Source organism: Podarcis bocagei (assembly GCF_964188305.1).
Source record: "Podarcis bocagei genome assembly, chromosome: 2".
Taxonomy (NCBI): Eukaryota; Metazoa; Chordata; class Lepidosauria; order Squamata; family Lacertidae; genus Podarcis; species Podarcis bocagei.
In genome coordinates, this window is record NC_138126.1 from 19,989,841 (window position 1) to 20,010,587 (window position 20,747).

Consider the following 20,747-nt stretch of genomic DNA (forward strand, 5'->3'; position numbering starts at 1 on the left):
AATGGGTCTCTCTGTGTGTGCACGCACACACACTCTTGTTGTTTAGTCGTTTAGTCATGTCCGCCTCTTTGTGACCCCATGGACCAGAGCACGCCAGGCACTCCTGTCTTCCACTGCCTCCCGCAGTTTGGTCAAACTCATGCTGGTAGCTTCGAGAACACTGTCCAGCCATCTCGTCCTCTGTCGTCCCCTTCTCCTTGTGCCCTCCATCTTTCCCAGCATCAGGGTCTTTTCCAGGGAGTCTTCTCTTCTCATGAGGTGGCCAAAGTATTGGAGCCTCAGCTTCACGACCTGTCCTTCCAGTGAGCACTCAGGGCTGATATCCTTCAGAATGGAGAGGTTTGATCTTCTTGCAGTCCATGGGACTCTCAAGAGTCTCTTCCAGCACCATAATTCAAAAGCATCCATTCTTCGGTGATCAGCCTTCTTTATAGTCCAGCTCTCACTTCCGTACATCCCCTTCCATACATTCCCCTTCATGGATCACTGCCTTGCCGTGGTGAAGGGGCTTGAATAACTCAGAGAAGCTATGAACTATGCCAAGCAGGGCATGCACACACACACACACACACACACACACACACACACACACACACACACACAAATGTGTGATGCTTCCAAGCATTTGGCATTCAGAGCTGCACCCCTTCAAGTGTTGGGAATTCCATTCCTCCCGTGCTGCAGATGTGTGGGATTGTTACATGTCACATGTCTGTTTACATTCCAGCCCTGATTATTGGAGTCTTGTGAGCGGAAAGGGAGATACGCTGTTTCTGCTCTGTATAGCTATTGCTTTTGCGGTTCTCTCTCCAAGGATGAAAGACACAGAGAGAAACCATGTTTTCTTTGTTCTGTTACATTTGATTTAATTTGCAATAAATTGGGACGCGGGTGGCACTGTGGTCTAAACCACTGAGCCTCTTGGGCTTGCCGATCAGAAGGTCGGCGGTTTGAATCCCCGCGACGGGGTGAGCTCCCATTGCTCGGCCCCAGCTCCTGCAGTTTGAAAGCACGCCCCAAAAGTGCAAGTAGATAAATACGTACCGCTCCAGCGGGAAGGTAAACAGCGTTTCCGTGCACTACTCTGGTTTCACCAGAAGTGGCTTAGTCCTGCTGGCCACATGACCCAGGAAAACTGTCTGTGGACAAACACTGGCTCCCTTGGCCTGTGAAGCCAGATGAGCGCCACAACCCCAGAGTCGTCTGCAACTGGACTTAACTGTCAGGGGTCCTTTACTTTTTTTTAGGCTTAGCTTCTGTTTGAACTCTGCTAGTCATGTGCTCATGTCCTTGGATATGAGACCAGGGCCCTGCAGGATCTGATTTCTTTCCGCAGGGCCTGTAAGACAGAGTTGTTCCGCCTGGCCTTTGGCTTAGAATCAGTTTGATTCCCTCCCCCTCTTTCTTTTTCCTTTCTCCTCCTGTGATGAGGCTGCACTTTAATATTTTAATGTTTCAATATTTTAATTGTTGTATTTTAATCTTGTTTTTAAGTTGTATTCATTCAACTTGTTTTTATTATTGCTTGTTAGCCGCCCTGAGCCTGGCCTTGGCTGGGGAGGGCGGGGTATAAATAAAAATTATTATGATGATTATTATTAACCTGAGGTAATATTTCTGGGTTAGCGGAGTCTGTAACCTGAAGTGTATGTAACCTGAAGCATATGCAGGGACGCGGACTTATAAAAAATATTGGGGGGGGGGGCCCGGGAAAGCTCATGAATAATAAATAAGCTCATGAATATGCAAATAAAGTGGTGCCGCCTCCTCGTGAGCGAATAGGGGAGAGCGTGCTGCGCATTTTGGGCTGGGGGAGCAGCGGCGATGGCGCTCTGCTGGAGGGGCGCCGTAGATTATTGGGGGGGCGGAGCCCCCCCAAACGAATTTTTGAGGGGGCTCGGGCCCCCTCAAGCCCCATGGAGTCGGTGCCTATGAGCATATGTAACCCAAGGTACCACTGTACAATGCATGAAAAGCATTTTCTTTCGGGGAATCCAGCCTTTGAGAACCTGAACGAGCAGCAAATGCTCAATGCGGTTCTGTATATCTCAGCTGGCCTCTTCTGAACCAGCCAAGCAGGTAACAAGGGTGGGGCTTTCCTGGCAGCAGGCGCTGAGCAAGTGCAAAGAGGTAAGTGCCCCAAATGCCTTGGGGAAGGGCTGTGGCTCACTGATAGGGCACCCGCTTTGCACGCAGAAGGTCCCAGGTTTCATTCCTAGCATCTCTAGGTCGGGTTGGAGAGTCAGCACTGAGCTAAATGAGCCAATGGTCTGGCTCTGTGTTAATCAACTTACTATGTCCCTATATGATTCGTGGAAAATCAAGGTTGAGAATTCGGGCCTGGCAAACATCTCACAGGCTGCTTGTTTGGTTTCGCCTTTCTATTCAAATGACGGGAGAAGCCTTTAGGTTGCTTCAGTGTGTGGGTGCACTCTAGGTATCTATTAAAGATGCAGGCCACAAAGAGAAATGGAAAACCTAATAATAATAATAATAATAATAATAATAATAATAATAATTTATTTATACCCCGCCCATCTGGCTGGGTTTCCCCAGCCACTCTGGGCGCCTTCCAACAAAACACTAAAATATAATAGCCTATTAAGCATTAAAAGCTTCCCTAAACAGGGCTGCCTACAGATGTCCTCTAAAAGTTTGGTAGTTATTTTTCTCTTTGACATCTGGTGGGAGGGTGTTCCACAGGGCGGGCGCCACTACTGAGAAGACCCTCTGCCTGGTTCCCTGTAACTTCACTTCTCACAGCAAAAGAACTGCCAGAAGGCCCTCGGCGCTGGACCTCAGTGTCCGGGCAGAATGATGGAGGTGGAGACACTCTTATTGGCTCCCTGCTCCAACCTGTTATGTTGGCATACTTTAAAACTGACCTTTTTGCCTCTTTGTGGAAGCTCTCTAGCTCTGGTAGCTTGCAGGGGTGCCAACTTGCCCTCAGGATTGTGGGTGCCTGGCCCCCCGATATGCAGGCATTGCATGTTTGTGTTGCAGTGGCTGCTGCCAGCTCCTCTTCCTCCTCCTCACTGCAGCCAGCGAGGCACCCTTTTCCATGGGGAGAGGCTCAGACTTGAGCCCCCCCCCAAGGGTGCCTTGCTCAGTGGTTGTGGAGGGCGAAGTTGAATTGGTTCTCTCTCAGAGGCAACGCTGCTGCTTGCTGGCTTTTCTCATTGACTTTGTGGGTGCCCAGTCCCCACAATTATATTATTGTGGGTGCCCAAGCACTCACAGCCCCCTGGAGTTGGCTCCTATGGTAGCTTGCAGTGGTGGCAGTGGTGAAGATTACACAATTCACGTGGCAGGTGCCTAAGTCTGCACACACACACACACACACAGGCCAAGGTGAAGGTACAAAACAGACCAAACTGAAGTGTGGGGTGAAAGAGGCCACACCTTTATTGTCTAGAGTGATGTAAGCAGGGTTGGCATGGCAATGGAGCTATAATAATAATAATAATAATAATAATAATAATAATAATAATAATAATAATTTGTATACCGCACAATACTCGCAGGTCTCAGGGTAGCTCACAACATAAAATCACGGTAAAAATGCATAATAAAAACTTCAAAAGAGCAACCCAAGAGTGGTTATTATTATTATTATTATAAATTCTAAATTATTATTATTAATTAAATTTGTATACCGACCTTCATTCATAGATTTCAGGGCTGTTCATGCTGCCTGAGTTGTTGTTGCCATGGATATTTTCTTACATATGATAGCAATCACTGTTGTTATCCAAGTGATCCTGTATGATTCATCCATTCAGAAATCCCTTTCTGGAAATTCTACCTGCTTCAGTCAGTTAGCGTCCAAAACATTTACTCAGGATAATTAACAACAGGGTGGAGAGTAAAGGAAAATCCCATCTGTGCAACTCCACAAGATTTCCTGAATTAAATGAAATTGGATTTTTCTAGCAGGGTGTAGACAGAGAAAAGAAATCAGTGAGTTTTTATTTAGGTCATTGAAGTATTATAAGATAAATGAACACAGTGTGGATGCATAGTCATCTGCAATAGTTCCCTATAGGATTCCATGCCATTTGAACACTGTTCATATTATTTGGAAGCAGGGCTTTTTTCCCAGGGGGAACTCACAGGAACTCAGTTCCGGCACCTCTCAGGTGGGCACCATTGCCATTCTAAGAGAATGAGGGAGATGTTCATGGTGAGTTCTGGTGCCTCTTAACTGTGGAAGCCTACAGGGAAGCAACTAATGGGCATCTAAAGGTGGAGCCAACTTCATATATATATATTTCAAATTTACATTTTGGAATATTTGTTTAAACAACCTTAAACCAATGACTTCCCTTCTTCTCTTTCCGTGGTTCAGTTTGCATACCATACATCCCTGCATATTCTACATCAGCTAAACCATTCAGTATTCCATTGTTACATCCATCAAAACTTATTTACGCTGTTTAATTTATCTTAATGCTGCCAGCGTTTTTAAGTGTACACAATTTTCACCCATATGTTCCATAGGCATATGTTCTTCTCATTCTCTTCCATAGCTGTCAACTTTTCCCTTTTCTATTCGGAATAAGGGAATTTCCCTTTAAAAAAGGGAAACGTTGACAGCTATGTTCTCTTCTTCTATATGTTAAATCTGCTAGCTGCGCGTATTCCATCAGTTTAAGTTGCCATTCTTCTTTGCTTGGATCCTCGCTCATTTTCCATTTTGGGGCTACTGAAACACCGCAGTGGTGGCATACATAAATAAACTTTTTTTGACACCTGGGAATTTCTGACTGAATCACCGTATTTTTCGCTCTATAAGACGCACCAGACCACAAGACGCACCTAGTTTTGGGAGGAGGAAAACAAGAAAAAAATATTCTGAATCTCAGAAGCCAGAACAACAAGAGGGATTGCTGCGCAGTGAAAGCAGCGATCCCTCTGGCTGTTCTGGCTTCTGGGACAGCTGCGCAGCCTGCATTCGCTCCATAAGACGCACACACATTTCCCCTTACTTTTTAGGAGGGAAAAAGTGAGTCTTATAGAGCCAAAAATACGGTATCCCCAACAGAAAGGACTCTGGGGTTTTTAATTGGGTGGAGCAGGCCAGGAGCACTGTCCCACCTCCCAGTAATTTCATGCACCATTTGGGCAGACGAGATTTATGTTTATTTATGTTGCAACATTTACCACCCACCTCTTTGGAGAGCCAGCGTGGTGTAGTGGTTAAGAGCGGTGGACTAGTAATCTGGGGAACCGGGTTCGCATCTCTGCTCCTCCACATGCAGCTGCTGGGTGACCTTGGGCCAGTCACACTTCTTTGAAGTCTCTCAGCCTCACTCACCTCACAGAGTGTTTGTTGTGGGGGAGGAAGGGAAAGGAGAATGTTAGCCGCTTTGAGGCTCCTTAGGGTAGTGATAAAGCGGGATATCAAATCCAAACTCTTCTTTGCCCGACAACAGCCCCGCCTTCAAATATGGTCATTATTAAATGCAAACTTATACACACTAATAAGATACTTTTCGAAGATGACTTATGAAGGCTGTTGGGGTGAAGGGATGCGCCAGTGTTGGGAAAAGGTCCTTTTCCTAGGACCTCAGAGCAGACCCAGGAAGTAGGCGATGCCACCCTGAAGAACAGATTCCTTTACAAGGGCAGAGGAAACACTGTGGCACTTGCAGGCTTGCACACATAGCGGGAGCATCACCCTGGTTATTCATCACACAGAGAAGAAGAAAAATGGTGTTGCAACTTGTTTATTTATTTCATAAAATGTATACACCGCTTGACTGTAAGGAGAAACTTCAGTGCAATTTACAAAGAGTTGTTCAGAGGGGCTTCTGGGGCTCAGATTTTTCTGAACAGGTTGTTTCTGAATATAAGGAACTTGCAAGTTTTCCAAGCTCCCGGAAAAGGAAGATTGTAGTCGGAAACATGCAGAGTCTATGTAACAGCCTTGTCTCAGTAAGCGCTGGAACCTGCCCTCATATTTCTTTATGTTCTCCATGGCGCTTTCCCCTCTGCCTGCACAGCGCTAGCAAAGCTGCCAGGTCCACAGAGTGACCATTTGTGGACGGAAGTTTGTGCTTTCTAGATTCTCTGTGCTATTTAAAAAAAACACTGTTTTCTTTTTTCTTTTTATTTTTTTAAGTCCTTTCACTCACTTTCAGCCATTTTGCTTTGGGATTCAAGTCTGCTTCTTTCCTCATAGCGGGGACCTTGGGAGGTGTTTGTGGTTTGCAAGGAGATCTTATGACAGCACTGGGGATTCTAGGAACCTCTGGCTTCTATTTCTTTCCTTGGAAGTCAAACCAGTTGGAGCTTTTCAAGTCACCATTGAGAGCAGACATGGCTGGGAGGAACTGGCTTTTCATCGAGTCATTCTGCATTTCGTCAAGCGGCTATGGGGAATTCCCCATCTTCTGACCTCATCCCATCCCCCAGGAAATGATAACAAGTCAACTGCCTTACTGGGTTATTAGGAATCTAAATTAGATGAGGATTACAAGGAATTTTGCGTACTACAATGTATAAACAACAATGGTGGAGTCCAGTTTGTACTCTTGTGCAGAAATAGGGAGCCCATGCCCCTCAGCTGTAGCTGAACTTATAATAAGAATAATAATACAGGCAGTCCTGTATCAGGAGGATTAAACACTTGATGTTTTTATTATGTTTTTAGATATGCCGTAAGTCGCCCAGAATGGCTGGGGAAACCCAGCCAGATGGGCAAGGTATAAATACAACAACAACTATTATTATTATTATTACCCCACCCATCTGATTGGGTTGCCCCAGCCACTCTGGGCAGCTTCAACTCCCTGACCATTGGTCAAGTGCCACCTCAGGGCTGATAAAGGGGGCCTGCTTATGCCTTATCAAAAATGAGGAAATGTGTCACCAGACAAAGAGGATACCGGTTTGCATAAAATTGCATATAGGGGCAAGTTTAGAAATTTAAATTGAGAAAGGTAGGTAAAAAGGTAAAGGACCCCTGGACTAAGGTTAACAGATTTTTTTCAATGAATCTGGGGACACTTTTCAACTTCAATGGATTTTCTATGGGGACTGATTTGTAAATCTGGGGACTGTCCCCAGGAAATGGGGGTGTCTGGTAACCTTACCCTGGATGGTTAAGTCCAGTCAAAGGCAACTATGGGGTTGTGGCACTCATCTCACTTTCAGGCCAAGGGAGCCGGTGTTTGTCCACAGACAGCTTTCTGGGTTATGTGGCCAGCAGGACTAAACCGCTTCTGGCACAACAGGACACCATGACGGAAGCCAGAGCACATGGAAACACCGTTTACCTTCCCGCCACAGTGGTACCTATTTATCTACTTGCACTGGTGTGCTTTTGAACTGCTAGGTTGGCAGAAGCTGGACAGAGCAACAGGAGCTCACCCCGTTGTGGGGATTTGAACCGCCAGCCTTCTGATCAGGAAGCCCAAGAGGCTCAGCGGCTTAGACCACAGTGCTACCTGCTCCCATATTAAATTGAGAAGCATTACACCTTGCCCTAGTGGGGAAGACTGGGAGGAGGTGATCCATGTCCCTGCTCAATCTGCTGTGCAGGTGAGGACTCTGTTGATAGGCTACTTCCTTTTTAGGGCTATTTCTCCTTGGAGCAGTCAGCCCTTCAAACAGGGGACATCTTCAAATAGAAGCCTGTCCTCCATAGGCTAATAGGACTTGGAGCCCAACACTTTATGAGGGGCTACAGTCACCCCACCCCTGATCTAGCATCATTTGCTAGTCATGTATGGAAGCCCACTAGAGCCTTCATACACTTCCTGCTCCCTGTTTGGAGAAGCACTTAGCAGGTCACTAAGTATACCTGGCAGGTTGCGAACACTGTGGAGGCCTGGTGTTGGCACTGGACATGAGTAAGCCTAGCATCTGGGGCCTAGATGGCTTTCAAAGTCATCAAGTAGCTCAAACATTTTGCAGCTTGGCCAGTATTCTGTGCAACTGTATGTTGGGATAAAAGCCAGGCATTTATTCAGAATGTCAAACAGAACTTCAAATAGTACATTTTCTGTGTGGGTCTAGTAGACAGAGGAGGGCAACCAAAATGGTCAAAGGCCTGGAAACGATGCCTTATGAGGAACGGCTAAGGGAGCTGGGCATGTTTAGCCTGGAGAAGAGGAGGTTAAGGGGTGATATGATAGCCATGTTCAAATATATAAAAGGATGTCACATAGAGGAGGGAGAAAGGTTGTTTTCTGCTGCTCCAGAGAAGCGGACACGGAGCAATGGATCCAAACTACAAGAAAGAAGATTCCACCTAAACATTAGGAAGAACTTCCTGACAGTAAGAGCTGTTTGACAGTGGAATTTGCTGCCAAGGAGTGTGGTGGAGTCTCCTTCTTTGGAGGTCTTTAAGCAGAGGCTTGACAACCATATGTCAGGAGTGCTCTGATGGTGTTTCCTGCTTGGCAGGGGGTTGGACTAGATGGCCCTTGTGGTCTCTTCCAACTCTATGATTCTAAGATAAGTAAAGTAGCCGTGCCATGAGTGATACCTCCTTAGTATTTATGAATCTGTGGTTGAGTGGCTGGGCCATAAAGTATATTCTTGTATGCCTTCCAGAGCTATAGAGTCTGGCTTCAGACCCTAGAAGAACAGCATTGGGGTGCTCCTTTCTCTCATGGATGGATTGTGAGCTCCCCATTCCACCCATAAATCAAGAACCAGGCATGGACCTTTTCCCCAGAGAATTTTGCTTTCGGAAAGGTAAAGAGATGGGCATCAGTATCACCGTCAAAAAATCCTACCAGGCCCTCCGAGTAGTCCAGGGCAACCCGGATCCTACTTGGGTGATGGCATAAGGACAAATTTGTCCTAGGATTGTCAGTAATTGACTGGTACTGCCCATCAATACGCTGTACCGCCCAGTACCCTCCCTCTGGTGCAAGGCGAATTGCCCCATTTCTGTTTGCATCCTCCCTCACAATTCCCACACCCCACCAACTGCCCCCTTCCACTACTTCCACTTCCCAGCAAAATTTCCCCGAGTTGATGCCCTGGTGGCTTAGGACGCTCGCCATCACGTCATATCTCAAGGGACCGGCAGACACATTTTGCTTCATGCCTCTCCATTTCACACTCTTCAGATCTTCTGATACGTAGAGCTGGGGATGAGCTGTGCTTGGATCCAGAGTCAGATTGGCTGTGAAGAAAAGAGCAGAGAGAGGGAAAGGAGTCATAACCCATTGAACATTGGCTTGCTTTTATCAGCCATTTAAGAAATAATAAATATTATTAGCAGCCCTCCAGTTAGAGGTCAAGATGAATTTACGTTTATCACTCTTAAGCTGGTGGTGGTGGGTGGGGGAGGGAACTCACTTTATTAACAGTCCTGGAAGCAGGTAATAATCAGGTAATGATTAATTCAGATTTTTATGAAAGTGATACTAGGTTCTCTAATATAAAATAAATGTGGGACATGCAACCATCTGATTCAGTGTGCAGATGTCATGTTCTGGGTTGCAATCAGCCAGTCAGTATTCTGTGTCCACTGAGCAAGAAGTGCCGGATTTACATATAAACTAAACAAGCTATAGCTTAGGGCCCCACTCTCTTGGGGGCCCCAAAGAAATTTAAAGGAAAAAACAACTGGATGTACATTTCCAAAATATAAGATAAAAAAATAAAACCTATATACAGCAACTGTGTTTTGTGTTGTGTAGGCCCCATATTGGGTCCATAAATTACCATATAGCATATATTCAACACAAAAAACAGCGACAATTAGTTGTTGACAAAGGACAGGTGGACATATAAAGGGCCCCATCACCTTCAGTAGCTTAGGGCCTCATCAAACCTAAATCCAGCCCTGCTCAGGTCGCATTATTTTATATTTCGTTCCCCTACTTGGAGTTCTCCCAAGCCTGCTGATACTTCCATCTTGTGCATGGATGGCTTTGTGACATTATGGTGTACATTTGGAGAATATCATTAGCCTAAAGGATGGTTAAAGGCGATAGTTTATAATGTAAGACAACAGTCATATAGAGAACATATAGTGGGGCGGGGTGGGTGGGGCTTCGATAGTAAAACATTAGGCTTCAAATAACTTGATTGGTTCTCTCCCCACTCCCTAAGCTTTGAACTCCAGGAGTTCTGACTACTACTACCAATGTTAAGACTAGGGGCTTGTCCACACTGGAATGCTCCTGAATGGAGGAGAGTAGCCTTTTCAGGAAGTCTATTTCAGGTTCACTTAGTTTCTCATTTTCCTAATCATGTTCTGCAAAATCAGTCTGCAAAATTTCTTAAAAAACGAAACAAGACAAGTCATCGTGAAAATTCAAAAGTGAATTTCTCCTAATATACATATAGTTTTGTGTGCAATTTTGTCTATTCAACACAACTATGCAAAGCAGTTCTCCCTAATATAACACATTTTTCTGTTTGTTTGTTTGTTTGTTTGCTGATGTATGCATTTTTATACACATAACAGTAGGAAAACTGCATTGCAAACTTCAGAGAAATGTACATTTTGAAGGATGGCTATATTTTGGTTTGCATATTGCTTTGGAAAGTTTGCCTTTGAATCCAAACAGAATTCAATTTCTCCTTCATCTCCTAGTGATGACCAAAACTTTGAACCTGCTTTTTAAAATACCGTATTTTTTGCACCATAACACTCATTTTTTTCCTCCTAGAAAGTAAGGTGAAATGTCTGTGCGTGTTATGGAGGGAATGCCTGCGGGTGGCGGGGGGGGGGATCTACTGCAGTCGTGAGCAGAGGATCCATGGTTCCCCTTCCTTCCCTCCTCCATGGCTCGCTTTGAAACAGCAAAGCGGGAGAGGACCGGCTGAGTGGGGAGGAGAGAAGGAAAGAGAGCCTGCTTCTTTAAAGGAGCAAAGCTCGCTACATAGCAGCAAAGTTTTTCAGCTTGCTAAGCCGGGGATGAGCGGGGAGGAGGAAGAAAAGCAGAGCCTGCTTGCTTTAAAGGAGCAAAGCGGGAGAAGAGAGGAGCCTTCCCCCTTAAACCCCTCTTCTGCATGATTAGCAGCATCCTTCTCCACACACTCCACGCGTGCTCCTTGTCCCTTGAGTGCTTTCCTTCCCTCCCCACTTAAAACGTGGTTACAAAGCACAGCTCCACATGGATCCTCAGGATTTTTGCATTGGGCTACCCCAAACTCACCATCACATCACATGTCTGTGGCCACAGCATGAACCACAAAAATCATACATCCACTGTTTCGTTTAGGAGTATTTTTTTTCTTGTTTTCCTCCTCTAAAAACTACGTGCGTGTTATGGTCAGGTGCGTGTTATAGAGCGAAAAATACGGTAATTTTTATTCTGTCATCATGGGCAGCTGCCTCCTCTGCCCTAAATGATATGAATCTCTTCATGCCTTCCCCACTTCATCCCATTTTGAATTTTGCCCAGAATGCTCTCTCCTACCCAGGGGAATCCAAAACAGGTAAAAAGAAGAAAACTCCTACCTTACATATCTAGGGGATACTAGCCTAATTTCTAATGTTAAGTGGCAATTCAGGGCTGATTCACATTGCCATTTGCCCTGCTGCTTTCTCCCAGGAAAACCTGTGGTGTAGCACAAAATCAGAACTAATGGCAACCGGGTTTTCTGCAGGTTGCCGTTTGTTCTGATTTACAGTGGTACCTCGGGTTAAGTACTTAATTCGTTCCAGATGTCCGTACTTAACCTGAAACTGTTCTTAACCTGAAGCACTATTTTAGCTAATGGGGCCTCCTGCTGCCGCTGCGTCGCCGCTGCATGATTTCTGTTCTCATCCTGAAGCAAAGTTCTTAACCTGAAGCACTATTTCTGGGTTAGCGGAGTCTGTAACCTGAAGCGTATGTAACCTGAAGCGTATGTAACCCGAGGTACCACTGTAGCACTAAAGAGTGGGGGGAGGCAGCAGGGCAGAAGCAGAACTGCTTGGACCCATGGGACACACAGAAAACCACTTGTTTTCTAGGCAAAGGGCAAGTTGAAGTGTGAGTGAGCCCTCAGTCACCAGAGGAAAACGCCTGTAAAAAAAGCAGAGGCACAAGCCTTGCTTTACTATCAACTTTCAGACTCAGGCTTCCATTCTCTGCAGACTTCTCTGGTAAGCAATGCTGAACACAGTGGGACTTTTTGAGTAACTATGCATGAAGTTGCATTGTCAGTGACTTTCAGTAAGTCATGAGCCTGCTTTGGGTTCAGTTTTACTTCCACATTTTGTAGATCTTTTAAACCAACAACAAACAGAAGCAAATATGTAGTTCAGGGCTGGGGGTTACCTGTTGTGCGCGTCTTATCCGAGCTGCAAGGGACACATCTTTTCAGGCAACTCCGGATCTGGTTGTGTGGAGGTTTGCTGGCAAAAACGTCCTGGGAAACTTAGAAAACAGTTCAACTTTAGAGAATTCCCATCTGCTTACAACGTTCATAATTTGCTCCCATTGAGAGAGTTTTGTCGAAAACTCATTATTGGAGGAATCTGTATTTATTGTTTTTTCTTCTTCTTAATCCTTTATTATTTTATTCATATAATATACATTCTTTACAACAAACAACTCCAAAATAAACAGAGAACTCCAAAATAAAATCATATGTAACAAAACCATGTCTCGTGTTTTCATTTACACTGATCTCCTCTCTGATACCTGTGTCCAGTTCTGGGCACCACAATTCAAGAAGGACACTGACAAACTGGAACGTGTCCAGAGGAGGGCAACCAAAATGGTCAAAGGCCTGGAAACGATGCCTTATGAGGAACGGCTAAGGGAGCTGGGCATGTTTAGCCTGGAGAAGAGGAGGTTAAGGGGTGATATGATAGCCATGTTCAAATATATAAAAGGATGTCACATAGAGGAGGGAGAAAGGTTGTTTTCTGCTGCTCCAGAGAAGCGGACACGGAACAATGGATCCAAACTACAAGAAAGAAGATTCCACCTAAACATTAGGAAGAACTTCCTGACAGTAAGAGCTGTTCGACAGTGGAATTTGCTGCCAAGGAGTGTGGTGGAGTCTCCTACTTTGGAGGTCTTTAAGCAGAGGCTTGACAACCATGTCAGGAGTGCTCTGATGGTGTTTCCTGCTTGGCAGGGGGTTGGACTCGATGGCCCTTGTGGTCTCTTCCAACTCTATGATTCTATGATTCTATGATTCTACCTTTACTTGATATTTCTTGCTGCTTTCCTTAGAGAATCTTTATAAAAATTTAAATCTCTTAAATCCTATACCAGTCTTTAGCAATTTCAATTAATCCCTTCACCTCCCTCCCTCACAGCCCAGTACTTCCCTCCACCCGCGTGTGATCTTCTTTACCTACTATTATTTTTGTTATTGTTGCGTTACTCACTTTATTTGTTATTCCATCCTCAATATATTATTTTCCTATCTCCTTGCGCCTTTTAAACTTTTGCGTTGTATTTATTGTGGCTGCTTTGAGTTAGAAGGTAGAAGAGACAATCCCTCAACATTTAACAGTAAAAAAATTCAACACTAAGGGCTGTACCCAATGTTAGTCAAACTCAGAGTAGATTTTTGAAATTAATGCACATGATTAGCTAAGTTCCATTAATTTCAATGGCTCTCCTCTGATTAGAACTCAGTTGGAGACAACCCTAAATTTGATTGGCTTTCCTGCTTATGTGGGGATTAGGAATAAGTATGCTCCATTTCAGCTTTACTGACATTCAATCATACTGTTGTATGTGGATGATAACAAAGGAATGAAGAAAGAAAGAAAAATCTGAATTTCGATTTAGTATGCATTTCCCCTGAAGCAGACAATTGCTTTTCAAGCATTCCCCTATAAAATATGCATTATAATAGTAAGGTAAAAGGTAAAGGACCCCTGGATGGTTAAATCCAGTCAAAGGCGACTATGGGGTCGTGGAGCTCATCTAGCTTTCAGGCCAAGGGAGCTGGCGTTTGTCCACAAACAGCTTTCCGGGTCATGTGGCCAGCAGGACTGAACCGCTTCTGGCGCAACGGGACACTGTGACGGATGCCAAAGTGCACAGAAAGGCCTTTTACCTTCCCGCCACAGCAGTACCTATTTATCTATTCACACTGGCATGCTTTCAAACTGCTAGGTTGGCAGGAGCTGGGACAGAGCAATGGGAGCTCATCTTGTCGCAGGGATTCGAACCTCTGACCTTCTGATTGGCAAGCCCAAGAAGCTCAGTGGTTTAGACCACAGCACCACCCACGTCCTATATAACACACAGATGCACTGCATAATCCAATTTGAGCCACATAATTGCACTGGGAGGAAATGGATGTGGAACCTTCTGCATTGCTTCAGAGGTTGATGGGTTAGGAAACTGGCAGCACCATGGGTGGTGGTGAGGAAACTGACAACCCCAGAACACTTTAGGTATCTGGGCAAAGGGATGAATATTATTTTTGCTCCAAAACAAAACTTCATTTTATTAATATTGGGGAAAAGCAAGGGAGAGGGGCTTGGTTCCATTTCACATATATATCACAATTGTGTATTCATTGCATGACCCCCCCCCCAAAAAAATCCCACCCCACACATAAACCTGAAAGCCTTACGTGGAATCTTCTTACTTGGAAGACTAAGGAAAATAAGAACAAGGACCAGAGCAACATTCCCTGCCAGAGCAATGCTGAAAGCGACTTTCCACCAGACATTCGAGGAAGAACCTGTAACATTGAAGGTAGAGACGAAGTCCAGCGTTAGTTTCCCTCTGCCTTGCATGAAAAGTGGGGTGGAGATTGGTATTTGTCATCTGTGAAGTTGGGAGGGAGACAATTTTCTGCTGCTTTTGGAGGATGGGAATATAACACTGCCCCCTTGCATTTAAAACATTTATTTATTTATTTTTAATGAGATTCCAATGAAGAAGAGAAGAGAAGAGTTTGGATTTGATATCCCGCTTTATCACTACCCGAAGGAGTCTCAAAGCAGCTAACAATCTCCTTTCCCTTCCTCCCCCACAACAAACACTTTGTGAGGTGAGTGGGGCTGAGACATTTCAGAGAAGTGTGACTGGCCCAAGGTCACCCAGCAGCTGCATGTGGAGGAGCGGAGACGTGAACCCGGTTCACCAGATTACGAGTCTACCACATTGGCTCTCGCACCACACTGGCTCTCAACACCACACTGGCAATGAAACATCAGGAACAACTTTCTGACAGTAAGATCTGTTCAACAGTGGAACGGACTCCCTCTAGAGGTTGTGGAATCTCCTTCAATGGAGGCTTTTAAACAGAGGTTGGATAGCCATCTGTCATGGGTGCTTTAGCTGAGAGTCCTGTATTGCAGGGAGTTAGTCTAGAGTACCCTCGGGGTCCCTTCCAGTTCTACAATTCTACGAAATGTTTAAATTTTGGTTTTGCTAAGCACCCAGATCGCTACGCTGCTGGATGGACTATTTATACAAACAAGCGTATCAAGCAAGCAGATGTTGACCCTGTCTTGCTCTTTGTCACTCATGCAGTCTGATGGGAGGAAGTGCTCCATAATCAGGAAGAAGAAAAAGATGGAAAGCAGCAGTTTTGACATCCACCCACAACTTCCCCCAACAAGGGTATTTTCCTGAAGACATAATGAAATTACCTAAGCTGTGTGCTATTGTGTATTTTAAAAGCATATGAAGTATAAACTAGACATTTCCCCCACTCTTCAGTTGCTACACTATTAGCAACCAACTACTCAAGAACTCCTACTTTGAAGAGTTGTGCAAGCTGGCACAAGTTACGGTACTTGGGGGATTGATTTGAGACCCTTGTTGGAAACAATGAAACAATCATTTCATTCGGTGGGACTGAGCCATGAATCATTTGAGGTGGAAATGGCAATTTCCAAATGAGCAGGTGGCAAGTATATCTCAGAAAGACATCTCTCACACAAGTGGCAGCAAAGGTTGATCTACTTAAGGGGTAGCCAATGAGATGCCATCCAGATGTTGTTGGACTACAATGCCCATCATCCCTGACTACTGATGATGCTGGCTGGGGCTTGTGGGAATTTGTAGTCCAGCAACAACTGATGGACAGCTCCAATTTCTTATTAAATTGCCCCCAAAGATGCAGAAACCTGACCAAAGCCAACATTCTATTGTCCACAGAAACCTTATTTGTATGCAGACTGGTTGCCCTTTTTTAAAAAAAAAACAAAAATAAAGAAGTTAAAGAAGCAATGATTAAATGGTCAGAGGACTTTGGTTATACCATTTAGATGAACGTGTGGGAAAATTATGGACTAAAGACCTCAAGTTTAAAGGGGGGGAAACTGGATGTACATTTCCAAAATATAAGATAAAAAACAAATAAAATAAAACCTACATACAGCAACTGTGTTTTGTGTTGTCTAAAAAGTAAAGGTAAAGGACCCCTGACAGTTAAGTCCAGCTGCAGACGACTCTAGGATTGCGGCATATAGCATATATTCAACACAACAAACAGCGACAATTTGTTGTTGACAAAGGACAGCTGGACATAGAAAGGGCCCCATCACCTTCAGTAGCTTAGGGCCTCATCAAACCTGAATCCGGCCCTGTGACACCACCTCATTGGAAGAAAGCTGTGCTCTAAATGCAACAAACCAACAGGCAAACAAATAAATCCCATTGAAACCAAGTGAAGTAGTTAGTCACAGTTTAAGCCCTGTTGTAAATACCATTTTTTTGCTAGATGAGATGAAGACACACTCAAAACGTTGCCACACACATATATCAAATGCAAAGCACATTCCACATTTTAACATTTAAGAGGTGGTGGGGGGATCCAATGGAAGAAGTTCATAACAACACTTTCTAAATCTTGCTTACAGGTGATGGTTGTTGGTTAAGTTACTGCCACTGCTGCCCTGCTTTTTGCTTTATTTGTAAAGGTAAACTGAGGGATTTATTTTTAAACAATACCTTTGGTGCACTTGGGAAGTGGTGCGGTGCGCTGTTGCTGGCTTTTCGGATCTATTTGCATATATCCATCTTCATCTTCCATCTTTCCAAGCCCTTGTTAGCTGCCGGTGCAACACTCTTCAAATAAGGAATTGGCAGTTCCTCAAGGCTCAGAAAACAGCTGGCCTGTGCAATTATGGAAAGTTACACAACCAGGCTTGCGGTTTGCCAGTTTCATTCAGCTGGAGTCTGACAAGTTTATTTCTTAGTTAAAACTTCCTGTGGGCATCGGACGTCTCTGGGCTCAAATGTGGCCTGCAGGTTCCATCTGCTACTTCTTCCTGATCTGCTCTGGTAGAGCAGGAATCGAAGTGTGCATCACAGCAGTTGGGGAAGAAGTCAGATGACTGGATTGGGAAAGGATCTGGAGGGAGGGAGAAGCTGTGGTACCTGTACTTCCTGCTCAATCAGCTACTGATACAGAACACATGTCCAAGTTGTGAACATGCAACACAGCACTGTTGGTGACGGAACAGTCCTTGATAATGTCAGCTGCTGTACTTCCCTTTGGATATCCCTCTTTTGCAGTGACTCAAGCAGCTGCAGCTACAGACTTCAGATCCTTTACCCATACAGATTATGGGCTTATCCACACTTACCTTGCCTCCAGTTTTTCCAGGCATGGTCCATGCTTCAAAGGTCTATGTCCAAGCACCCTTCCCGCCCCCAGCCCGTCCACCAGAGCTTTCCCCATAAAAACCTGCTCTCTTAAACTCAGTTGGAATAAATGTCAATTCATACAGAGAGAAGAGACAGTGGAAGAAGACTGGAAGAAGTTTAAGGAATATTTGAAATGGCAGATGAAGATGATGGACTATATGGAACTTGCCGAACTGACTGGGAGACTCCGAGACCAGAGAGAAGAGACGGTGGAAGAAGACTGGAAGAAGTTTAAGGAATATTTGAAAAAAAATATGTTAATATTTAAACCTTAGAATAGCTTTGGAAGTGGATAGAGGCTGTAGGGTTAGAAGTAGAAGATAGGGTATTTTAAAATAGTATTATTTGTAAGTGATAAAATGTGAAGTTATTTTAAGTGTGATTTTAAAAAAAAGATGGTTAGAAATTATGATGTATGTAAACTGCTAAAGATGAAAATCAGATAGGTGGGACTTGGGGAAGCCCACTTAACAATTTTTAGAAAAATGAGGATAAGACAAGAATTTGTTCGTATTGTTTGTCTTTTCTGTTTGTGTTTTTTGTGTGTGTTATAAAATGAATAAAAAAATTTGGGGGAAAAAGGAATACCAGTAAATGTCAATTCATGGAAAACCAGAATTGACATTTGCTCCGATTCAGCTTTAAAGAGTGGATCTTCGCAGGGAAAACTCAGGGCAAAACCCCCTCAACAACAATGTTTGGACATGGAGCATTAAAGAGTGGACCTCTTAGAAAGAGTGGGGCAAAAGGTAAGGGTGAATAATCCCTTACACACAAGGTCCCATAAATCCTGCTGCTGCTGCTGAACATGGAGGCTCCTTTTAGCCCACAGCATCATCTTCCATAGATTGGGTCTAATCTCCCAAACAACCTCAGGTCCAGATGCTGATAGCGGCTTTCCAGGCCTCCCTGATTGGCCCTTGGAACTCTCCTCAGGCCACAAGCTATATCCTTGCTTTCATAGAATCGTAGAATCGTAGAATCTTGGAGTTGGAAGGGACCCCGAGGGTCATCTAGTCCAACCCCCTGCAATGCAGGAATCTCAGCTAAAGCATCCATGACAGGTGGCCCTCCAACCTCTGCTCATAAAACTCCAAGGAGGTTTGCACCCTCCTAGACTGTTTCTGCCTGGCTCAAATGTATCCTTGAACTACAATAATATTTCTTGCTTGCCTGAATAGAGAGAGATGTGTGAGTCAATTTCTTGCTCCACCCACTTTTACCCCTAGCCCCACCCACCTGTCAGGAACGAGCCAGCTCCAAGTGGAACTTTACAGCCAGCTGCAGAATACGGGAAGGAACAGAGAGGTTTAGATTTGACGCAGGCTGAGCAGAGGCCCGAGCTGCCAGTGTCGACTCCCTCTGACCTTGGATGCCGGTTTCCAAGGGAACAGCTGAGAGCAGGCTGAAAGACAGGATCATGGCAATGAAAATAATAAATAGAGTTGGGGCAATAACACAACCCTGTTTAGCACCTGATCCCACTGTGAATGGTTCACTTTGCGAGCCATTGTTATCTGCGATTGTTGCTGTCATATTATCATGGAGGAGCTGAAGGATATTCAGAAATTTATCTGGGCAGCCAATTTTCAGAAGGACAGATGGGGCGAATTTTGTGGCATGGAATTCCATTATGCATTCTAGGCATTGTGGAGGAATCCAGCACTGGGAAACTTAGCTGTATAGTGAATGCTCAGAGCGCTTCTGCATGAGTGAACAGGTCCCTTCTGAACCAGCCAAGCAGGTAACAAGGGTGTGGCTGAGTTGGGTGACTGCCTGCCTAACTGCGATTTCCTGGCAGTGCAAATGGAGGTGTGACTAGCTTAATACCAGGAGCGTGAATTTTCACGGTCTGGTTGGTCGATTCATCCTTTAAACATTGCAAGATTGTAGCAGCCAACACCAAGACTTTCTTCCTCCCCTCCCACTTTATTTGGATACAATAAATTCATAGACTGCAAACACCCTCCCATCAGATATCAAGGAGATAAACAACTACTTGACCTTCAGAATACATCTGAAGGCAGCCCTGTTCAGGGAAGTTTTTAATGTGTGACATTTTAATGTATTTTTAATCTTTGTTGGAAGCCGCCCAGAGTGGCTGGGGAAACCCATCCAGATGGGCGGGGTACAAATTATTATTATTATTATTATTATTATTATTATTATTATTATTATTATTATTATTATTATTATTATTCTAGGCTGCATCCACAGAAGTATAGTGTCCCAATCAAGGGAATTAATAGTACCACTCTATTCTGCCTTGGTCAGACCACACCTGGAATACTGTGTCCAATTCTGGGCACCACAATTTAAGAAGGATGTTGACAAGTGGGAACGTGTGCAGAGGAGGGCAACCGAGATGATTAAGGGTCTGGAAACTAAGCCTTACAGGGAAGGCTTGAAGGAGCTGGGTATGTTTAGCCTGGAAAAGAGGAGACTGAGAGGAGATAGGATAGCCATCTTCAAATATCTCAAGGGCTGTCACATGGAAGATGGAGCAAGATTGTTTTCTCCTGCTTTGGAGGGTAGGACCCGAACCAATGGTTTCCAGGTACAAGAAAGGAGATTCCAATTAAACATGCGGAAAAACTTTATGACGGGAAGAGCTGTTTGACAGCGGAATGGTCTCCCTTAGGAGGTGGTGGCCTCTCCTTTCTCAGAGGTTTTTTAAGCAGAGGTTCAATGGCCACCTGTCATGGATGCTTTAGCTGAGATTCCTGCAATGCAGGGAGTTGGACTTGATGACCCATGGGGTCCCTTCCAATGCTTTGTTGTTGTTGTTGTTGTTGTTTTAGTCGTGTCCGACTCTTCGTGACCCCATGGACTAGAGCACGCCAGGGACTCCTGTCTTTCCCTTACGTTAAAATATGCTATCTCCCCATTCGCTTGCCAGAGCAAGAACATAAGAAGAGTCTGGTTGGATCAGCCCCAAAGTCCATCTATATTTCAGCATTCTGTTCTCACAGTGGCTGACCAAATACTGATGGGAAAGCCCCAAGCAGGTCCCAAGAGCAACCACACTTGCCCTGGTGATACCCAGCCATTCATGCTTCTGACCATGGAGAGAACATAGCTAAGGCTATCCATGAATTTGTCCAATCTCCCTTTAAGGCCGTTCTTTATTTCTGTAATCCACCCACCAAGAAACCTATGTGTTTTTCCTAAAGAAGTAGACAGATGTGGATAATAACTGGATTTTAT

At 44.6% G+C, this 20,747-nt stretch overlaps 2 long non-coding RNA genes across 2 annotated transcripts in view; one reads left to right on the forward strand and one right to left on the reverse strand.

Annotated features, from left to right (window-relative positions):
* LOC308581345 overlaps positions 1-598 on the forward strand; it is a 102,993-nt gene extending 102,395 nt beyond the window's left edge. The window contains exon 4 of the long non-coding RNA XR_014004993.1: positions 47-598. This is a non-coding gene — a long non-coding RNA (uncharacterized lncRNA). The remainder of the gene's footprint in view (positions 1-46) is intronic.
* A 5,115-nt stretch (positions 599-5,713) lies between these two features.
* LOC308581261 lies at positions 5,714-17,223 on the reverse strand. Its single transcript, XR_014004899.1, has 4 exons — positions 16,842-17,223; positions 14,509-14,619; positions 12,240-12,338; positions 5,714-9,142 (listed from the first exon to the last, which is right to left on the reverse strand). It is a non-coding gene; the product is annotated as an uncharacterized lncRNA (long non-coding RNA).
* Positions 17,224-20,747: the final 3,524 nt, after the last annotated feature.